The following is a 22620-nucleotide window of genomic DNA, read 5'->3' as shown; positions in this document are numbered from 1 at the left end:
ATTTGCAAGGTTTGCAATTAGCCAGGCGCATTTTGCACCTTGCTTTGGACCGCTTGCAGCCAAGTGAAGATGCCTAGGAACCAGGATGGCTCCTGATGGCTCCTGATGCATGAGGATCGTTGGATGTTGGACTCTTTTCACACACTAACACACCATTCTATAGAATTCTATCTGTTGTATTCTATCAGAACTAGCCAGTTGTTTAACCGAGAATCAATCACAGTCAGACCATCATTTGACAAATAAGACTTTAGAGCCATCTTGCCCCCAAATGGCAACGAGACATTCTGTTTCGGCGACTGCAAGAGAGTTTGGATTTGGATTTGTAACTATGGTTTAAGTAGGGTCGCTGTATTTCAAAAAATGAAAATATGGACACAAAAGTTGTTGAGCAGATGTAACTGGGCATTGCAAGTGTTTTAAATGTCTGTTTGGTTGATGGCAATCCTTTTTGAGAGGCAGTCTTACCTGAAAAACAGTACAGAAGTCTTTTAAGTGAATGAATGCACACATAAAATAATACATCTTAGTGGTTCTTAGTAAGAAATCTAAGTGGTGAATAGTTATATAGCATATTGCCTTCCTTTAACTCATTTAACATATTGCTTCCAAAATAATGTTGTGTAAGGCTGCGATTCTAACTCCACTTACCTGCGAGTAAGCTCTACTGAATTCCATAGGACTTACCTACTAATAGACATGGTTAGGCTGACGCTGCAAATAAACTTTTTACGAGAGTGACAGGATAGGTGTTATCATTCGGGATATTTGTTTTCTACTTGAAGCAGTGTTTGAAACGCCCAGTGTTCTAGGTGCATTTTGCAACAGGGAATCCCATTAGTGTGAGCAGTTTCTGAGCTCTGGGCACAGAACTGTGCCTAAGATTTCAGATTAAAACTGCACATTGGAAGGGGAAAAGGACCTTTTTTCTGCTTCCCCACTTCCAGCTACTCTTTGAAGACTGGAGAAGAGGCCCTCTTAAGAATATTAGGGGGTAGGCAGAGAAAGGACTAGACCATGTGAAAAATGAAGATAATATTTTATCGGCAGTTCATTCATTTTCAGCTTTGTATTCTCGTTATAAAAAAGTGTGCCTAGACATTCCATTGTTGTGCCCATAACCTTGGTTTAAGGTGCCATTCAGCTCCTAGCTTTCATATCTCAGTTTCTAATGTTGTCTTGAAGTAAATTTCTGGCATTCCGGAAGGGAGCAAGAGACCAACAGGGCGAAAGACATTTATTATTGCCTCCTAGTTTGTGATCCACCTTTAAAATTCAGGTGCTTTTAATTACTGTAATGCTTTTAAATCAAAAATGCAAATGTCCACTGTTTTTCAAACACGCCAACTTCAAGCCTTACAGCCAAACTAGGCATCACTGATGCTAGTATTTTCTCATATTGTGGAGGAGGAAAAAAAAGTAGACACATATATCAGAAGTTAAGTAATCTATAATGCAAACCAAGTGGCCACTGCAGTCCTGCAAAATGAGGATGATGGCAATCGATAGCTCATCAGCAGATCAGCAAAAGCATCTTTGGTCATAAACGTAGCATCTCACTCTGCTGTTTCCTACCCACGCACTGTCTGCCCGTCTGAAGGATGTAATTCAGGTTCTGTGAATAGGGCTTCCATTACAAAATGACATAGATTGTAGCTGGTTTGCTCTGACGTATCTGCACTCTGGGGAAGGAAGAGGTGATAAACTGGTTTCCCCGTTTTTTTCACATGGACAAATTTACATGGATACATGCTGTGAAATGACAGATTATTTTTCTCTCTTCTAATTTCTGTGCTAAACACTCATTTACAGGCCATTTATTTACAGGATTCTGCACAGTGGTCCAATAGTTTAGAACAAGACAAAACACCAACAATGACATGCAAAATTAAGAATGCGATTAACAGCAAACCCCCACAAAAGATGAGCTGTATTTATGATAGCAATCGTCAGCACAGTGCAGTGATTCCTGAAGATACTACCAGCCCCTGTTCTTCTTTATACTAATAAACGCTCAACTATCCTGAGCTGACACAGTCATATAATCATTCATTGACTGATAAACACAATTAGCAGCAGCTGCATACAAGAGAGGCTGGCTGTATCATCCTTTAACTGTTTCCTTTCTGAAAGCTGGAAGAGAGTTAGGTGCGACAAAGCGATGTATTCCTTTATTGTGCATGAGGGACTGAGGGAAAAGTGCATGAGCAGAAAGCAAGGCAGTGTGGTACAGTGGTTAGGATCGGCTGGGGAGTCTTGGGTCAAATTCCTACTCAGTCACAAAGCTCACCTTGCCTCTGTCATTTCTTTTCAGCTTAATACACCTCACAGGGGGGTTGTGGAGATAATAGGAAGGGACAGCGGTACCCAACTGAGCTCCTTGGAAGAAAGGCAAATAATAATTTATTTACTTTATTTCATAAAATGTATACACCGCTTGATTATAAAAAGCAACAACCTCAAAGTGGTTTTTAGGTAAAATTCTAAGAAATTGCTTGAGAGTCAGCAAAACTACAGTGTCCATATTTTTCTGTCTTCTGGTTTCCAATACTGTAATATGAAACTATTGCCAAGGGCAGAGACCAGTGGTATTTCAAATCGTTTTGCCCATTTCAGGAGCTTTCCACACTAAAAGGTATTTTTTGAATATAAGGGGATAAAGTTGCTGAATACATTGGAATTGACCCACCAAAATGAATGGATAAACCATTAAACGACTATAAAAATGAACGTATTACCTAGAATGTTATTTTTGTTTCAAACAATTCCGGTGATTGACAAGACAGATTGTTTCAATGTATGGCAAAAAAAATATTTCTAAATATATTTGGCAAGGGAAAATACCAAGAATAAAATATGAAATATTGATAGATGCAAAAGAGAGAAGAGGTTTCTCCCTGCCGGATATGAGATTATACTATGAAGCATCTTGTCTTTGTTGGTTAAATGAATGGATGACATTGGAAAATTCACATATTCTAGACTTAGAAGGTCATGATAAAAATTTTGGTTGGCACATTTATCTATGGTATGAAAAGGTGAAAGTACATAAAGGATTTACAAATCATATATTTAGGAAAAAATTATATAGAGTATGGGATAAATACAAAAATCTATTAAGAGGTAAAAATACCACTTTGGCTCTCACCATTGGAAGCTATAGTGGTAAAGAAAATGAATATGATAGAAGGGTGGACAACTTAGAGAAATTTAAGTAAAACAAGGGGGTGGAGTGTATAAATTAAAAGAATTTGAGGAATTATCAGGAAAATTAACAACATGGATACAATAGCATTTGAATGAAGTATTTAAGAAAGATAGGATATGAGGGTTTGGGGATATATCACAACTGGAGAGAGACCTGTTGGAATGTAATGTAAAAGTGATGTCTAAAATGTATAAAATATTACTGGAATGGGAGACAAAGGATGAGCAAGTAGAATCCTCAATGATACATTCGGCAATAGATATTGGTCATAATATAGATATGGAAGCATGGGAACGATTGTGGAATGTGGATATAAAAATTTACAGCATGTTACTCTCTAAGAGAAAATTATATGGAAATGATATATTGATGGTACCTAACACCGAGTAAATTGGCAAAAATGTATAAATCCAAATCAAATCAGTGTTGGAAATGTAAAGAGAAAGAAGGTTCTTTTTATTATTTGTCTTGCAATAAGGTTAAAGCTTACTGGGAAATGATATATAATGAATTGGAAATTAATGCATAAACCAATATTTTGCAAAACACAAAACAACCGCCACCCATACTTGCAATCAAATCCTACCTAGAACAACCAATGGGTGCGATGTTACATCTTTAAATTAGTGTTGCTTCATGCCTCCATCATTGTTCCTTTCATCACTATCAGCTCTCCTGCATTTCGTTTCCTTCAGTTTATACAAGAAGTTAGACAAAAAGAGCAAAAGTTTTTTGAGACCTTTTATGTGGGGTAAATAATTTGCATGGCTATTTTACTTCTGAAGCAGGAAAGGGACACACATTAAAATACAGAGTGTTGCTCAATATAACAACAAAAAAGTGGGATACTCACACCTTCCCCTTACGGCAAACAAGCCATCATCAAAATGATGAATGTTTATGGAAAACTGGAGGCCTTTTTTTTTACTATCTGCCACAGTATTTTAGTGATATCATGAGCAGGATTCAAGATAAGAGAGGCAGAAAAAAAGATGATCAGACAGGGTTTAGCAATAAGTATAAATAAATCAGCAACTAAGGATAAGAATAAAAACATCAGGGTGAGAGGGAGGTGGGAAGTCAAAAACAAAAGCAAATCCTATATTGCTATGGTTCACCATTGGTGGTCCAGGGGGTCTGTGACACCCTTCACATAACAAAAACTACCATAGAGGTATCATAAATTTCAAAAGTAGGGGGTCCATGGCTTGGCTTTTGAAAAGCAGGGGGTCCACAGGTCCACCTGGGAACCACAGGTATATTGTACGTGAAGTAAACTGGTTAAAAACCTTTGAAAATTTAATAGAAAATATTACAAAAAAGAAAACGATCTTGGTTCCCAACCTTTTTTTTGGCCATGCCCCGCCTAAGCATCTCTAAAATCCTGATGACCGCCCAGGGTCGGATTTAGGTTTGATGAGGCCCTAAGCTACTGAAGGTAATGGGGCCCTTTATATGTCCAGCTGTCCTTTCTCAACAACAAATTGTTGCTTTTTTGTGTGTTGAATATATGCTATATGGTAATTTATGGACCTAATAGGTATCTAAAGCCATTCGCACATAACAAAAATATGTATTTTATCAAATTAATTGTTGAACTGAAATACAATTAAGAAATTAAGAAGTATATTAATAGTGAAATAATTATCTAACTTAAAATGATTTTTTTATTCATAACAAAATAATGCAACCACATTGGCATTTGGCAATAACAAGTTCCTTTAGAAACACAAGTTACAAAGACTCATAATCCAGTGTCTAGAAACTTGCTATAACATGAAATAATAATAGCAAACCGGTGATATATTAGTTAGCAGGCGGAGCCCTTTACTTACACCATAGGAGCCTACAAAACACTGTTGCTGTATGTTGGTTTTATTTTATTTGTTTTATTTATTTATTTTATGTTTGTTTGTTTGCTTTATTTGTTTTATTTATCTTATATTTTGGAAATGTACATCCAGTTTTTTCCCTTTAATTTTTTTTGGGGGCCCCCAAGAGAGTGGGTCCCTAAACTATAGCTTGTTTAGCTTATACCTAAATCCGGCCCTGGGTCCTGTGACAATAATCATTCTTCTTATTCAAAAAGTGAAGTCCTATTCACGTGGAGGAAGCCTATAAGGCCATTCACTGTTAAATAACTCATTCCCGAATTGCCCCCCTTTAAAAATCAAACTGCCTCCCTGTGGGGCATGTGCCCCGCGTTGGGAACCACGGGTTTACACCCTGATGTTGACCAACAGCGTTGATGCAACCTGTTCCCAGAAAAGGCCAGTAGCACACGGACTGAAAATGTGCAAATCGGTGTGTGTCCCAATCTCGGAGGGCTACGTGTGTTTGTGTGTTTTACGCCTCGGACGCCCAGGTTTGCCTCTGGCTTCCGAGAGGAGGGCGCATGTGGCGAGGTTGGGGAAGGCGCACGTGGAAAGAGATTGGGGCAAACGAAGCGCCTCCCTGCCGCGGCGGGCAGAGCAACAAAACGCAGGCAGCTCCGCCGTGCGCCTTTCCTTTCTTCCTTTTCCCCGACGAGCTCCAAGCTTTTGAATCTCCCCGCCCCTCGACGCCGGCCGGGGCACCCCCGGCCCCTTCCCCTGGCTGACTGGCTTGGCTGGCTGCAGAGCAGGAGCGCGCCTCGCCGCTGCGCTGCTGCTGCTGCCTCTCCTCTTCCCTCCGCCGCCATACTGCGGGGCAACCCAAACTTGTTACACACTGGCACCAACTCCTCCTCCTTCGCTGGCCGCCCCCGTTGCCATTCCCATCAGTTGCTGCTGAGCGCGCAGCGAACCTGTTCCCGGGGATCAATGCAACAAAATAGCAGAGAAGTTGGAGAGCAACAGCAGGTAAAGGGCGCTCGCTTCTTTTTTCTGCATGCTGCAGCGGATCGCGAGAGGCGGGGAGGGAGGAGGAGAAGGGGAAGGAGAAGGCGGCGTGCGGGAGGAGCCGCCGCCTCCGTCTTCTGCAACCCCCTTCGGATCCGCTGGAGGATCTCGGGCTGGGAGGAAAGAAGCGCTTCTCCTCCCTTCGCAGGTTTGCAAAGACGGGGCTTTTTTTGGAGTGGTTTTTGCGCGGGGAGAGGGCGGCGCTGGAATGCCATTTGCGGGGCTTTGCTGGTGGGAGCGCAAGGGCGAGCTATGGACGCCGGTGGTTGCTGGAGGAAAGGCACTCTCTCCTCGCTGTGTTTGTGTGTGTGTGCATGCGTGTGTTTGGGGATAGGGCGAGCGGCAAGCCCATCACCATCGTAATCGCTGCAGTCATAATTCTTCCGATCGGGAGGCGGGGTGGTGGTGGTGGTGGAAAGGACCGGGGCTGTGCGCCCGGGGCTGGCGGGCCCCGGGAGGACTTGGCGGGGGTTGCGCGGGGTCTCGATCGACGCCGCTTGCCGCTCCGGTGGGCGCGCAAGGAGTGGTGGGCGCCTTGCCATCGCGGGCTGGGGGAGGGATACAGGATAAACTGGCGTAGCGACGGCTGCCTATCTCCAGACACCCCCCCCCATACGCTAAAAAAAAAAAACACGACCCCAAACCCTTTCGCCGTCCAAAGGTAACTTGGGTTTGGACGCGGCGAGAAAGAGAGCGCAGCGTGGGTTTGGACGTTTTGCATTATTTCAGCGTTATTTCGCTGCATCGCTTCCACCCAGCGGCTCCCCGCTTGGGCGCTTTGCAGCCGGAGTGCATGCATGCTTGCATCCTCTGCAACCGGTGTCTAACATGTTCACCTGCCTGCGCAGACGCTCCGGTGAATCCGCCTCGTCTCCCCGACGCCCTTTTAATTTATTTTTTTATCAATGGGGGCAACGCAGCCTCTCTTTGTGTGCAGGCTTCAAGGGAAGAGGTGGGCTTCCACTATTGCCCTGTCATGATTTAGGGGGCTGCGTCTGTGTTTCTTCCGCCTGGTGGTGGTGGTTGGTGAGGACGTTTAAAAGGTCTTTTTTTTCCTGCCTCCCCGGTGAGATTTTACATAAGGCTGAAGGGCAGGGGCTTTTTGCAGTAATGGAGTTGCTGTGGAAAGAACTGAAGGAAGGAGGGCATGGGGGAGAGAAGAATGAATCTGCTAAACTTTTCCCTGGAAACCGATGCAATATCATTAGCTTTCCATTTTAATCCGGGTTGAGTGGCTGATGTCTTGCCCCTATCATTAATGTTTATATTTATGGGGAAATATATTGCCACTAGCTAAGGGAATTAAAAAATAGCCGGTGCTTATGGGCCTGGACTGACCCAGTGGAAAATAACCAGTGATGCTCTGGATAGTTTTAAAAAACAAAACACGAACCCAGTGCGGTTTGACAGGTTGATAAATTTCCTCTCTGAATCTGTTGACAAGTCCTCCCTCAGAAAGCTACTTCCCTGCGGCAGTATAGAGTGCTGTACATCTTGTTCAATGGAATAGGGGTAGTAGAAATATCCTCCTGAAACTGGGGTGGGTTAGGGCAGGGAATCTGAGTCTGTGTGTCTTCAGGTCATGGACAGAGCATTTTGGAGAAGAGGATGTTGAGTGGGACCGCAGTGCACCTGTTGTCCCCATGCGACTGTCCTCAGTTGGGCTCTGATGATTGCCAGTGTAAACATGGAAAAGATACAGGATCTGGCACCCCCCTGCTTTTTGACAAATCTAACACTGCATAGAGCTCCCTGGGGGCTATTTCTGAGCTTAAACCTGCATGTGTATTTTCTTAGCATTGTTGTTGTTTAGTCGTTTAGTTGTGTCCGACTCTTCGTGACCCCATGGACCAGAGCATGCCAGGCACTTCTGTCCTCCACAGCCTCCCGCAGTTTGAACAAACTCATGCTGGTAGCTTCAAGAACACCATCCAACCATCTCGTCCTCTGTTGTCCCCTTCTCCTTGTGCCCTCCATCTTTCCCAACATCAGGGTCTTTTCCAGGGAGTCTTCTCTTCTCATGAGGTGGCCAAAGTATTGGAGCCTCAGCTTCACCATCTGTCCTTCCAATGAGCACTCAGGGCTGATTTCCTTAAGAATGGATAGGTTTGATCTTCTTGCAGTCCATGGGACTCTCGAGAGTCTCCTCCAGCACCATAATTCAAAAGCATCAATTCTTCGGTGATCAGCCTTCTTCATGGTCCAGCTCTCACTTCCATACATCACTACTGGGAAAACCATGGCTTTTACTATACGGACCTTTGTTGGCAAGGTGATGTCTCTTCTTAGCATTAAGTCATTCAAAACTTAATTCCGTGTATGCATACATTTTTCAAAACATTATCTTTTGACCTTAATGGGTTTTAAGGCAAACCCTTTTCAGTGACGCCGTGTTGTTGTTGTTTTTAAGGCATGGGCTGAGATGACATCAGGTGCCCTTTGGCAATCCCTCATTCTCTCCAAACTGGTTCGAAGTGGGATGCTTCTCTCCTGCTTTCATGTTATTTGGGACTGTGGTCTGAAGATACCATGCAGCTTTCATGTATAGCTTTCATGTTGGGGTTTTGTGCTTCACGAATGGGTGTGCCCACAGCAGAGTAATATTACACAATATTATTTTTTTTAAAAAAATACCACAATAAAAGGGATGCCTGATAAAAGGGTTTTAACAAGTGGTTGGCACTATTGTATGCTGTTGTGCCATGGGATGGGCAGATGGTGAGGGAACCTTCTTGACAGCAGCTTCAGAGGAGACCAAAATTCACTGACTCCGCAAAGATACTATTGAGTGACAAGAATAACATTGGGCGGAGAGTTCCTCCTTGGAGCCCTTTATCCTATTAACATGAGTTTTGGGGATTGTACATCTTCCATCTTAGCCAGGTTTAGGTATAGGAGATCTGAGCTAGGGTGCTTTGTTTGTGGGGAGAGGCGTGGGGCTGTGTTCTCACCATCCTTCTCAACAGCCGAGACCCATGGTGCAAACCATTCACTGGCAGACCTGGCGACACGGACCTGACTAGCTTGGTTTTTATGTGTGCAAATTTTGCAAGGTCACTGTGCATTCACATGATGTGCATGTCAGATTCATGCATGCAAAATTATATTAATGCGGATATATCACCCAGGAAAACTGTGCACCAGAACTGTGAAATGGGCTGCAAAGGCAACAAAAAAATGGTATTTAAAAGTTGAGTAGGTAGAGGAACAAAAGACTCTCCTTGCATGGGCGTAACGTAGCCTCCACCCTTTTCAGTAAAAATCTAAAGGCTGTCTGTCTCCTACACTTCTAGAGATGTATGTACACATTATTTCCCCCAAGGATTAGACTAGTTCACCCAGCACTTCAAATCCCTGCAGTCTTATCACCTGATGGTCTGACTGTTCAGGTGGGCCTGATAGTGGAACAGTACAGTGGTACCTCGGGTTACAGACGCTTCAGGTAACAGACTTTGCTAACCCAGAAATGTTACCTTGGGTTAAGAACTTTGCTTCAGGATGAGAACAGAAATCGTGCAGGGGCAGCGGGAGGACCCATTAGCTAAAGTGGTACCTCAGGTTAAGAACAGTTTCAGGTTAAGAACAGACATCCAGAACGACTTAATTTCTTAACCCGAGGTACCACTGTAAATATCTCTCCTGTCTATAATCCAATTGCAAACTACTTAAGAAATTGTAGATTATCCCATAAAATTATCCATTGCTGCTTTTCTTTATCTTATCCCTGTTGACATTTTCCTTTGATTTCTATTTGGACTGATTTTGCATTTATCTTGTGCATATAAAGTTCTTCTGTGCAGTGAAGGAACAAGTCAAAACTGCACTTCTGCTGAATTTTAATGGGGTGCATTTTTTAATTAAGAAGTCTCATAGCCTTGTCAGTACTAAGCTTTCTGCTTTATCTGAAAGGCTGTGATTTTTCATATTAGAAGGCTTTGATTCTAGGTAATAGCAATAGTGCCCTTGTGAATGAAGAACGTTTTTGGATTGAAACTAATTTTTGCTGTCACTGTCAGTTTGGTCATGTGAGAAGGACCAGCATGCAAATGGTTCTGTTGTTGCAGAGCTGATTTCCTGACTGATTTGATAAGAAGGATAGTTTTCCACTATGAGGGGGAAACCAGAAAGGCACAAGTTGTGCTGCGTTCCAAAAATGTAAGAGAATGAGACATTTTTTGATTGAGAAACAAAGCTTGCCCTGGACACTGAAAGAAAGATGCTATTCTTCTGCTATTTTGTCACAGACCATGCCTTATTCCCTGATAATATTCTCTGGAACACAAAAGGCATTGCAATATTGAAGCTTCTTTAACTTGTTGTCCTACAACATTGCATTCCATTCCTTAATCAGATTTTTCTACGCAGTTTCCAGCAATATATGTTTGAGAGTAGCACTCAATAGAAAAATTACCCTCCGCCATCATGCTTCAAATAGCACCAGGCCCATGGGTAGCGAAGAGAGGGTTAAAGTGAGCTGTGTGATTTTCTGAACAGGAGATTAAATAAATCTCCTATTACAAATGCTCATAGATGAAGAACAAAATACCCTTCCTTTGTTTGCAGATCCATTTTCAAGATGCAATATCTAATTCTCTCTCTGTCCTCCTTTCCCCTTGTGTATGTATGCTAGCGAACTTAATTGTTATTCAGTAGGCATCCAACAGAGTGAACGTCTTAAATCATTAGCATGAGTTTCATCAGAGCCAAATCCAGGGGCTTCTGAAAGTTGGGCAACAAATCACCCACCTGTTGATTTACCTGTTGACTGAGTCTGCAGCTGTGCAGCGCAGCAATGGTGCAGTTTATGAAAGTTTCATGTTTTTATGAATAGGCACCTAACGCACATGGATTGTGAGCTAGAGACTGATTGCATGGTTTGGGGATGGAATGTGCTGCTTGCGCACGACAGTTAAAAAGCACTGGTTCCCATAGGGTGATTGTACAGAGGCTGCTTATTTTGCAACCTTTCCGATCTTGGTGCAAGAAGGTTCTGCATCAGTTGTTGTTTTTCAGAGCCCATGCTGTGTTTCTAGTTGTTTAACGCACTATGGCGCATCCTGTGAGCCTCAGGCCTTAGGCAAGCAGGAGAGGGAAAAGTACATGTCACAGTTTGAATTGCGCCGCCCTTGTGAGAAAGAAAAGCGGTTGCGATCGAGATACGGGAGCTGACTTGGAAGGTAGCATTCTGGGGATGGAACCTATTTACAGCGGTACCTTGGTTCTCAAACTTAATCCGTTCCGGAAATCCGTTCCAAAACCAAGGCGCCCTTTCCCATAGAAAGTAGTGCAAAATGGATTAATCTGTACCAGACTTTTGAAAACAATCCGTGAAACAGGAATTTAACAGGAATGAGTTTTTCTATCTAACGAGATCATTGATCCATAAAATGAAAGCAATGAACAATGTACTGCAGTCACACAATCAATCAGTAGCTGAACTGGGATTCACACAGTCACAAAAACAAACAGAAAAGAGCCGCAAAAACAAAAAACGCAAAATAAATAGCAGACACACACAAACTTCAGCGTAATACTCAAAACGGAAGTGTGGCACTTAGATTGTCAGCGTAACACTCAAAACGGAGCACATTCGGCTTCTAAAAATGTTCACAAACCGGAACACTTCCTTCCAGGTTTGCAGTGTTTGGATTCCAAGTTGTTTGAGTACCAAGGCGTTTGAGAACCAAGGTACCGCCCTATATGACTTCAAGAAGATTTCATAGATGTTCCACCTACTTTATTACGATGGCTGCGGTTGCCGTCCTAATGCGCACTTAGGTGGGAGTCAGACTAGTTAGAATCAGAAGGCCTTTATTTTGTGTCACATGTTTCAGATTGTACTGCATAACTGAAATCTTAAGTATGCTTATTAGGAAGAGAGCCGCACGGACCTCAGTGGAATTTACCTCCAAGTATATTCCAGGCTGATTTACGGTTTGGACTGACTACCCAAACAAAAGTGAAGTGCACTTGTAAGGACTGTTCTGGTGTAAATACATCTTACCAGCATTGGTAGAAGTCAATTGCACCCCACCAGCATTGACTCAGATATATAAGCTAGGTGCCAAATGGCTCCTTTAATCAAGGTAACAGTCGCCAAAACAGAATGTCTGGTTGCCATTTTGGTGCAAGACTGCTCTACAGTCTTATTTTTCATATGATGGACTGAGTGTGATTGATTGCATGTCGAGGTCCCCAAGCCACCCCCAAAATAACTCACAATGCACACTTAATTTTTGTTTAAGGTTTTTGGCATAATTTTGGCCACAACTTTATTTAAATACAAAACCGTGAGTGGTTGTTTAGGCATTGGTTAAGACTATCTGTCCCCCCGCCTGGGGACAGAACTGACTTCCAGGCACCACCGAAACGGAATTCCCTTTCCGCAGCAACCATGGAGGGGCAGGCCCAGCCTATCCTAACCCCTCCTCCACCAATTTATAACCAATGCCTAACCGCAACCTTACAAGTTGTGACGATTTGCTACGCAGTAGGCAAAAACCAAATGGCCCAGCCAGTCAGCCAGATGGACAAAATTCCTCCCAGGCCCCTGCCCCAACGGCAGACGACCCCATGACAGGCATAGCAAGGTCAATGCAACAACCCCTTACTCATGATCCGTTGCACGCAGCAAAGAGAAAGCTCCAGGCTGCGTGCAGAGTATTTAAACATTTTACCCCTCCCACCAAAATTGCAACATAACTTTTACCCCAGCAACCCAGTGAACCAATCACTGCCCCAGGCCATCTTTAGAGACCCTGCCTGGTAACAGAGACCCTGCTCAGCAGACCCCACCGCAACACCTGCTCTCCATGAAGGAGAACATGCATTCTCAGTTAAACATCTGACTAGTTCAGATGACAACCTCGAGCTAGGTTAAGGGTTTAGAGAACCTTAAAGAAGAAAGGCCACTTGATTCAGGGACAGTTCCCATATATATTGGCCTATTCCTCTTTTTCTTAATGGTGAGTGCTCCTGCTCAAGCCGCACAGAAAAAGCATTATGGGTCCAGAAATTCATTCCAATTGTGCAGATAAAATATAATGGATAGAATACTACAGGATGGTGTATTAGTGTGTGAAAACAGTCCAGATTCAAGGATCCACAGGCATGTAGCTCCAGATCAGTGTTAGAAACTGAGATATGAAAGCTATATGGTACCTTAAACCCAGGTTACGGGCACAAAACCGGAATGTCCAGACACGCTTTTTTTATAACAAGAGTGCAAAGCTGAAAATGAATGAACTGCAGCTAAAATATTATCTTCATTTTTCACATGGTCTAGTCCTTCTCCTACCCACCCCTCTAATATTCTTCAGAAGGTCTCTTCTCCAGTCTTCAGAGAGTAGCTGGAAGTGGGGAGGCAGAAGAAAGGTCCTCTTTTCCTTCCAATGCTCAGGTTTAACCTGAAATCTTAGGCACAGTACTGTGCCCAGAGCTCAGAAACTGCTCTCGCTAATGAAATTCCCTGTCGCAAAATGCGCCTAGAACAGGGGTCGGCAACCTAAGCCCCATAGGCCACAAGCCGCCCATGGTCCCCACTCAGGGGCCCCCGCCCCCTGCTCGGTTGGCTCCCATGCGCCGCGCTAAACAGGCGGAGAGCAGAGCGGGGACCGCCTTCTGCGACGCTGGCCGGCTTCCCATTGGCTGCAGGAAGCTCCTGAAGCCAATGGAAAGCTGCGCACGCCTCCTCCACTCCAGAAGGAGCGCCGCAAATAGCGTTTGCGCATGCATGCGCGTGCACACACACACTCCAGCCCACCAAGGCATCTGCGGGACCATGAACTAGCCCAAGCCACAAAAACTTTGCCGACCCCTGGCCTAGAACAATGGGAGTTTCGAACACTGCTCCAGATGGTGGAGATGTCAGGCACCATACTTGGTCACAAGTACAGTGGTACCTCAGGTTACATATGCTTCAGGTTACATACGCTTCAGGTTGCAGACTCCGCTAACCTAGAAATAGTACCTCGGGTTAAGAACTTTGCTTCAGGATGAGAACAGAAATCGTGCTCATTAGCTAAAGTGGTGCTTCAGGTTAAGAGCAGTTTCAGGTTAAGAACAGACCTCCAGAACGAATTCAGTACTTAACCTGAGGTACCACTGTAGTCGAAAGCCAGGTGCAAAATGTTCAGGGCACCTGGCTAATTTTGAACGCTGCCACTGGCGAGTCCTCCACAACTCCATGTTCCAAGAATTGGATAATCCTCAACCGTGATGAGATGTGAATTGCCATGAGGTGTTTGGGTGGCTGTCCTCCCTAGTTCTTAGAAAAAACGCTCTTTTTAGCCATACAGCTTTTAGGATCAATTCTCCTTCTATCGGAATGGCTGGGAGAGCAGAAAAACTATGAACATAGGTGATTGTTGTCAAAGTGGCTAAACCAAATACTTCTGAAATTCATAACGCCTCATGTTTAGCCCAGAACCTATTTATCCTGCTTTGCATGAGAAAAGAGTCTAGAGGGTGAGAAAAGAACATTTCATAACCCAAAATACCCATTTGTGGTGGTGTAAAGGGAACTGTTGGAGCTCAATAGTATCCCACATGTTTATGCAACTCCTTTACAAACCTGAATTATTTAAGCCTTTGCAGCCTGATCCACAGTTATGTGAAGTCTAATACACTTGGTCTGCATTGCTCTTAACTTCATTATAGATCTAGCACAGCCGTCACATGCTTTCTTCTGCCGGACCCAGCGTTCAAAACTTCCATTGTTCTACGTGTGTTTTGCGACAGGCATTTTTATTAGCGCCACCAGTTTCTGAGCTCTGGACGCAGTACGGCACCTATGATTTCAGATTATTGGGGAGCGGGGTGGGCTAGACCATGTGAAAAATGAGGATACAGTGGACCCCCGGGTTACATTACCTTTGGGTAATGTAACTTTTGGGTTGTGAACGCTGCAAACCCGGAGGTGTATACCTCTGGGTTTTACCGCATGTGCAGAAGCGCTCTATTGTGCCGCATGCGTGCGCAGAAGCGGTGCCGCTAGATGCGGACTTTTCAGGGTCCATACAGACCCCTGGAACGAATTAAGTTCGTATCTGGAGGGTCCACTGTAATATTTCAGCTACAGTTCATTCAATTTCAACTTTGTATTCCTAGGTTTAAGGTGCCATTTAGCTCATAACAGGGGCCATCAAGGTTTACCTTGCCTGGGCAAGTTCACTCCAGGGAAATCCCTCTGTGGGCCGAATCACACATGCTCATGCCTGCGATTTCTGGCGTCTGTGCAGACGTGATTTCTGGCGCCATGGAAGTGAGTCCCCGTGCCACATTGTGCCGGTTCAGCGCAGCGTGCGGGGACTCACCAAGCGGGTGGTACGGTTTGGGGGCGGCTGAGGGGCCAGTTAAACGACCCCCGTGGGCCGCTTGTGGCCCAGGGGCCTTGGGTTGCCTACACCTAGCTCATAGTTTTCATATCTCAGTTTCTAACACTGCCTCAACCATTTGTACCGTGTCCTTTCTTCTAGCAGATCAAGATAACCAGGTGACAGCAAAAATAAAAAATAAATAAAAAATAGAAAAATTAGCAGGGGCAATTAGAATAAGATCTATTATTTGATTATTGACATAAACCTCCAGAGTGTATTTTGTATAGTTAAGCTTTTACCTCTGTCTTCAGTGCATTGTATTTTATTTTATTGCTATGGCTAGTGGCTGATGCAAATAAAGATTATTCTGATTCTGTAGAGGCAAATAGGTAGACTGAAGTTTTGCAAGTATTTTTTTTTAAAAAAACAAGCTCACAAAATCCTTTTAGAGATGTTTCTGCAACCTAAAATACATATAGAATTACAGAGTTGGAAGGGACCCTGTGGGTCATCTAGTCCAGGGGTCAGCAAACTTTTTCAGCAGGGGGCCGGTCCACTGTCCCTCAGACCTTGTAGGGGGCCGGACTATATTTTGAAGAAAAAGTATGAGTGAATTCCTATGCCTCACAAATAACCCAGAGATGCATTTTAAATAAAAGAAGACATTCTACTCATGTAAAAACATGCTGATTCCCGGACCGTCCGCGGACTGGATTTAGAAGGCGATTGGGCCGGATCCGGCCCCCACCCAGGCCTTAGTTTGCCTACCCAGCACAACATTTTCAATGCAGGAAATTCTGGAGTATCCCAATAGATGGGTGCGGGTGGCGGTTCTTTCACACAGTGATAATGGGGCACTCAGATTTTATACCGCCCACGCCAGCCATATGGAAGTTCTTTCCATGTGGAAAGTCCCTAACGTTTGTAGTGGCTAAAGTGCCGAAACAACAACTTGTGTGTTAAAGGCTTTCTCAAGTGTTCCTGCCTTGCAGAAGGAAAGGAAATGAGATACATGGAAGTGAGTCCAAACTTCTGGGCCTGCTGACCTTAGAGCCATTGGCAGCACCCTTGCAAACAGATAAATATCTAAGTACAGAATTGCGTTTTTGTTTTGAAAACGGAAAGAGATAGTTGTTAGCATATAGGCTAGCATGTTTAATTTTAAAGAACTGAAGTATTTTAAAGTAGCTTTAAGCGTATGCATACCATGAATTGTGCATATGTTGATCTAGTTTCTCCTAGGGTTGGCATCATAGCTATTTTGAGCAGGTTCTGTTGGCAAGGCACAGTTCTGCCACATCCTACCAGGGCTACAAGTGCCAGGGGATGTTATGGTTTCTTCTGTGTACATTCTTGGAAAGATGGAGTCTATTATTATTAGAGACTACTGGTTGCTGTTAATCCTTAAGTAGGCATACACTTTTAAAAGCGTGTTAGAATAAGTTTCCTGAAGTCAGAGGCATTTGATTTGTTCTTAGGCAGCATGTGTTTTGAAACCCTTTCAACAAACATCAGAATATCTGCCTGCCTTCACCTATAGATGGCTAAATATTGTTCTGCTATCTGGACTAACTGAGCCATAGAAATTGCCCTCATCTTTGCTTATTTGTTCCTGTATTGGTTAGAAATGCATAATTTCGACAGCTGTTCCTAGATTTTCAGGTTTTTCCGTAACTAACTTCTTGTCTAAGTAAAACTGATTTATGACCTTAGAGGAATCACATACGAAAATCCCACACTACTCCTGTTCAAAGTATTTTGCAAACGCTCTTTGGGTTAGGGCAGAGCTTTCCAAATTGTGTGTCGCGACACGTTCGTGTATCAGCTGCAGTGTGTGGGTGTGTCACACAAATGCTCCCTGTGCGTTAGTTTAACCTCCGGTTTGCTAGTAAAACTGAATTACTGTGTCGTGAAATGACGCATGTCTAAAAAGTGTGTCACCGACATGAAATGTTTGGAAAGCTCTGGGTTAGGGAAATATTGACCATTTAATGTTAGTAGCCTTTAGTGTTGTAATGTCTTGTCGCAATTTGTTTTTTCTTCGTCTCTTTTTGCATAAAAAATTGCCCATTATCACTTATTAAGCATTATCACTTATTAAGCTTGCAGGTGACATGCTGGCGGCTCTAATAAATGTGTGGCCCAGGAAGGCTTTTTCTGGCTGCCATCTGTACCAGGTATAGATGCATCTATACCAGGGGTCAGCAGACCTTTTCAGCAGGGGGCCGGTCCACTGTCTCTCTGACCTTGTGGGGGGGCCGGACTATATTTTGGGGTGAGAAAATGAACGAATTCCTATGCCCCACAAATAAGCCAGAGATGCATTTTAAATAAAAGCACATATTCTACTCATGTAAAAACACCAGGCAGGCCCCACAAATAACCCAGAGATGCATTTTAAATAAAAGGACACATTCTACTCGTGTAAAAACACGCTGATTCCTGGACCTTCCGCGGACTGGATTTAGACGGCAATTGGGCCGGATCTGGTCCCTGGACCTTAGTTTGCCTACCCATGATCTATACCAGTGTATAGACATCTCCATACTGTGACATTCTCTGGCACAAAATAGGCAGCATAGTAAAATGACGCATGCTGTTGGAAAACCGAACATGTTATGTATTTCCCATTTTTGTTGTTGCTGTGGCCATATTGTGTTGAGCAGTATGGGTAGCAATCAGTACCTAAAAAATTTCAGAATTGAATTCATTCCCGCTCCTGCCCTCCTTTCTTTTTAAACACACACAAAGAGTAGCTGATGTCAGGAATATTGTGCCCTGCTAGGATTTTCTATCCATACTTGTTGCTTTGTTTTGCTGTATTGAAAAATTGGCCTTTGCCTACAGCTAACATACTCCCAATACAATAGTTGACAAATATCAAACTTGCGCCAGGTATAGATTGGCATATGTAAGATGCTTGACTGCAGCGTTCGAAACTTGTCGGGCACATTTTGCACCCAGCTGTTGGCCACTTGCAGCCAAATGAAGATGCCCGGGCGCCATAACGTTGCCACCATCTGGAGCTGGAGATCCTTGGATCTTTGCCCGTTTTCACACACTAACAACATACACAGTAGAATTCTACCCACATTAATTCATCTGCACAATCAGAACAAATTTCAGGAAGCCAAAAGTTGTGTTGGAAATAAACGACTTTCAAGCCGTCTGGCCTCAAAATGGCAACTAGACATTCCATTTTGACGACTGCAACCCTAGTTTAAGGAGCCATTTGGCCCCTAGCGTATATATCCAAGTTTCTAACACTGCTTGGCTGTAGGTAGCATAAACTACCTACCTATAGTATGCTACTTACAGCTCCTAGATTTCCCACAGGTCAGGGATAGGAAACCTGCAGCCGTGATGTTGTTAGACTACAACTGCCATCAGCTCAGTTGGCATGGTTAATAGTTGGGGATGATGATGAGAGCTGTAGTCTAGCAGCACCAGCAGCAAGCGGGAACAGGTTCCCCATCCTTACTGCAGAGACACTGTAAGAGTTGTTGTTGTTGTTTAGTCGTGTCTGACTCTTCGTGACCCCATGGACCAGAGCATGCCAGGCACTCCTGTCTTCCACTGCCTCCTGCAGTTTGGTCAGACTCATGTTTGTAGCTTCAAGAACACTGTCCAACCATCTTGTCCTCTGTCGTCCCCTTCTCCTTGTGCCCTCCATCTTTCCCAACATCAGGGTCTTTTCCAGGGAGTCTTCTCTTCTCATGAGGTGGCCAAAGTATTGGAGCCTCAGCTTCACGATCTGTCCTTCCAGATAGCACTCAGGGCTGATTTCCTCCAGAATGGATAGGTTTGATCTTCTTGCAGTCCATGGGACTCTCAAGAGTGTCCTCCAGCACCATAATTCAAAAGCATCAATTCTTCGGCGATCAGCCTTCTTTATGGTCCAGCTCTCACTTCCATACATCACTACTGGGAAAACCATAGCTTTAACTATATGGACCTTTGTTGGCAAGGTGATGTCTATGCTTTTTAAGATGCTGTCTAGGTTTGTCTTTGCTTTTCTCCCAAGAAGCAGGCGTTTTTTTAATTTCGTGACTCCTGTCACCATCTGCAGTGATCATGGAGCGTAAGAAAGTAAAATCTCTCACTGCCTCCATTCCCTGTTTGTCTTTTCAGTAGTAAACATGAAGGAGCATCTCCACTCCCATCGTTCAGCCCAAACACTGAGGTCCAGCGCCGAGGACCTTCTGTCAGTTCCCTCACTGTGAGAAGTGAAGTTACAGGGAAGCAGGCAGAGGGCCTTCTCAGTAGTGGTGCCCACCCTGTGGAACGCCCTCCTACCAGATGTCAAAGAAATAACTAACTACCTGACTTTTAGAAGAAATCTGAAAGCAGCCCTGTGTAGAGAAGTTTTTAATGACTGATGCTTTAATGTATTTTAAATCTTTTGTTGGGAGCTGCCCAGAGTGGGTGGGATATAAATAATAATAATAATAATAATAATTTATTTCATAGTTAAAATCTTATCAGTGCCTCAAATAGGCCAAAGTGAATAGACAGTTGTTGTAACCTGACTTGCGTTTTGTCTTAAGGCTGAAAGGCAGGTTGTAATTTCAAATTTATAACTACAGAAACACACACACACACGTCTTATAGCTACAAGCATCCTGATGGCCTCAATCTGATAGACTTGCATATAATGAATCATACAGATTAGAATCATGCAAATCATGCTATAGTTTAGATAACCTATTAAAGACAAAAGAGCACAGCTGTATTGTCTGGGGTTTTTTTTAGTTGGCACCTCTAACCTCTACCTTACTTTTTTTCTTGTGTGTGGTTTACCAAGGAAAAGATTGGTTTGCCGAACACATTCCCTTGCTTTTTTTTTCCTTAAAAAAACCAAGTTTCTTTCTTAACACTTCAGTAAATAGACGTTTTAAGCCGCTCCTCTGAGACTTTTTCTAACACTTCCTCCGCTATCAAACTTTCTACAGGAAGTGGGTGTGGGGTGCAAACAACCTTCAAAAGGCAGTGAGTTCTGCCTTCTGTTGTTTAATTGCTCTCTTTATGAGCTTCAGATCCCTCTGGCAAAGGGCCTCTGTCCAGTTCCTTCGCTGCCTCCCGTGCAATAGAACCCCAGTTATTTTAATTGTTTTATTTACAGTGGTACCTCGGGTTACATACACTTCAGGTTACGGATGCTTCAGGTTACAGACTCTGCTAACCCAGAAATAGTACCTCCGGTTAAGAACTTTGCTTCAGGATGAGAACAGAAATCGTGCTCCAGCGGCGCGGTGGCAGCAGGAGGCCCCATTAGCTAAAGTGGTGCTTCAGGTTAAGAACAGTTTCAGGTTAAGAACGGACCTCTGGAACAAATTAAGTACTTAACCCGAGGTACCACTGTATTTCCAAAAAATGCTTTTCAGAAAACTATGAAACAAGTTATTGCCATGGGCACGTTGTTTTGCACAAAGCAATTTGGTTTGTATTTATTTATTATTTTTAAAAACATAAGCTCGAGGCAGCCCGGAGCAATCCGCAAAGAAATGCAAAGTATTTTGTTTGGGACTTAGGAGCTGGTTCACAGGTGTGTATATCAAAACAAACATAGGGTCAAAGTTAGGGATGCTCAGGCCTTCAAGACTACTTTTTCCTCTTCTGTCGTATTTTTGCACAGAGATTTCAGCACCATTTGCTCTCTGCTGCACCATGTAACCTAAAGAGCAGCTCTTAATCTCTTGAGGAGCCTTGCCGGTCCAAGACTTTGCTGCCATGAGTCACGAAGCTGTTGAGACACGTTGCTTTAAGATGCCCATTCAGTTCCCTCCAGGTGTGCAAATCGGGTCCTCCCTTAAAGAGGGCATGTATTGCGGTGAGACCTGGACAACTGGCACCCAGTGTTGTGGGTGGGTACGATTGGTCATACACAACACCCAATTGGTATGTCCCTCAAAGCTGGGTACAATCTGGCCAATGGGACGCAGTCCAAATAGTTTGAGGGACCCATTTATGCCCATGCACGTGACCCAGAGCTTCCTCTTTCGGCGTGTGCATTCGCAACACCCACCCACCTCTCCCTACCTTTAGGGCTTGTTGCACTTGACCTTGCTATGCCGTCGTGTGTCGTTGGGACAGGGGCACAGCAGGAATTTTCCCCACTTGGCTGATTGGCTGTTGCCGTTTGGGTTTTGCCTGCCGTGTAGCAAATCATCACAACTTGTAAGGTTGCGGATAGGCTCTGGTTCAGGTGATAGGGATGGGAGAACGCTCTCGCCATCCCTATGTGAATTCTGTTAAAGGAATCCAGGGGCTCAATGGTTTGGTCAACCCTGTGAGGGGTTTGTGCCCGTGCCTGAGTCCAGGGGGACTTCTGGGTGGCAGAGATAGCCCGTTCCCGGCTTTCCGCTTATCCAGGTGTTCACCCTTGGCTGACCTATGCTGGTGTCCTGGGTTAGCACTACCTGCATAGTAGGGAGTTAGTCGAACCAGAGCCTATGCAACCAGTCACTTTCTGTAATCAATAAAGTTGTGGCCTAAATTCTGCCAAAAACCAGACCAAAAAATTGAGTCAAGTGTGAATTTATTTAGAGGGGAGGTTTCTGGGTCTGAACATGCAAATGACCTCTCTTCATATTCTTATCAACATAGCATGAATCCTTCAAAGTCTCGGTGGTGCCAGAACCATTTTTGGCTTGCTAGAGTCATAAATTATTCTTCCTACATTTGGTAAAGTCTTGAACTCTGCATTGTTGCTTCTTAATGCTGGGTGCCTGTTTTTTTAACTGCTGCTGTGGATCAATAGTGGGACTAGGTTGTCAGATACTCATCTGGAGCATTTGTCTGGCCTTTTTAATACAAACATACGTTGGAAGTCGAATGGAATCCACTCCGCAAGTCCGTTCAACTTCCAAAACGGTCAGAAACCAAAGCTCAGTTTCTGATTGGCTGCAGGAAGCTCCAGTCGGAAGCCCCATTGGGCGTTCGGCTTCCAAAAATAGTTCGCAAATCGAAACAGTGACTTCCAACTTTGCGGTGTTTGGGAGCCAAAACGTTCAAGAACTAAGCTGTTCAAAAACCAAGGGAGGGCTGTACTTTGAAGAGAACAATAGATTATGCCCTTCCTCCCTGGTGGTCCTTTCACCTGTCCTTTCTCACTGACCGTGGACGCTTCCTTATCCATTTTATACCACGAATTACTGTGAAACCCCTCTTTGTTGTTGTTTAGTTGTTTAGTTGTGTCCGACTCTTCGTGACCCCC

General features: G+C 43.9%; 1 protein-coding gene across 7 annotated transcripts in view; it reads left to right on the top strand.

Annotated features, from left to right (window-relative positions):
* Positions 1-5645: 5645 nt before the first annotated feature.
* The window catches only part of LOC310826732 (semaphorin-4D-like), a 121582-nt gene continuing 104607 nt past the window's right edge, over positions 5646-22620 (top strand). For 2 of the 7 annotated variants that reach the window (XM_083701965.1, XM_083701961.1), the window contains exon 1: positions 5646-6048. The gene's annotated coding sequence lies outside the window, so the exon portion shown is untranslated. Of the gene's footprint in view, positions 6049-6081; positions 6263-22620 lie in introns of those variants that run through there. The other 5 variants (XM_083701966.1, XM_083701963.1, XM_083701962.1 and 2 more) reach the window with 4 other exon arrangements.

The sequence above is a fragment of the Podarcis gaigeae genome (genome assembly GCF_964106915.1).
Source record: "Podarcis gaigeae genome assembly, chromosome: 11".
Classification (NCBI taxonomy): Eukaryota; Metazoa; Chordata; class Lepidosauria; order Squamata; family Lacertidae; genus Podarcis; species Podarcis gaigeae.
The sequence above is the reverse complement of the archived record's forward strand: the minus strand, read 5'-3'. Positions and strand labels throughout refer to the sequence as shown.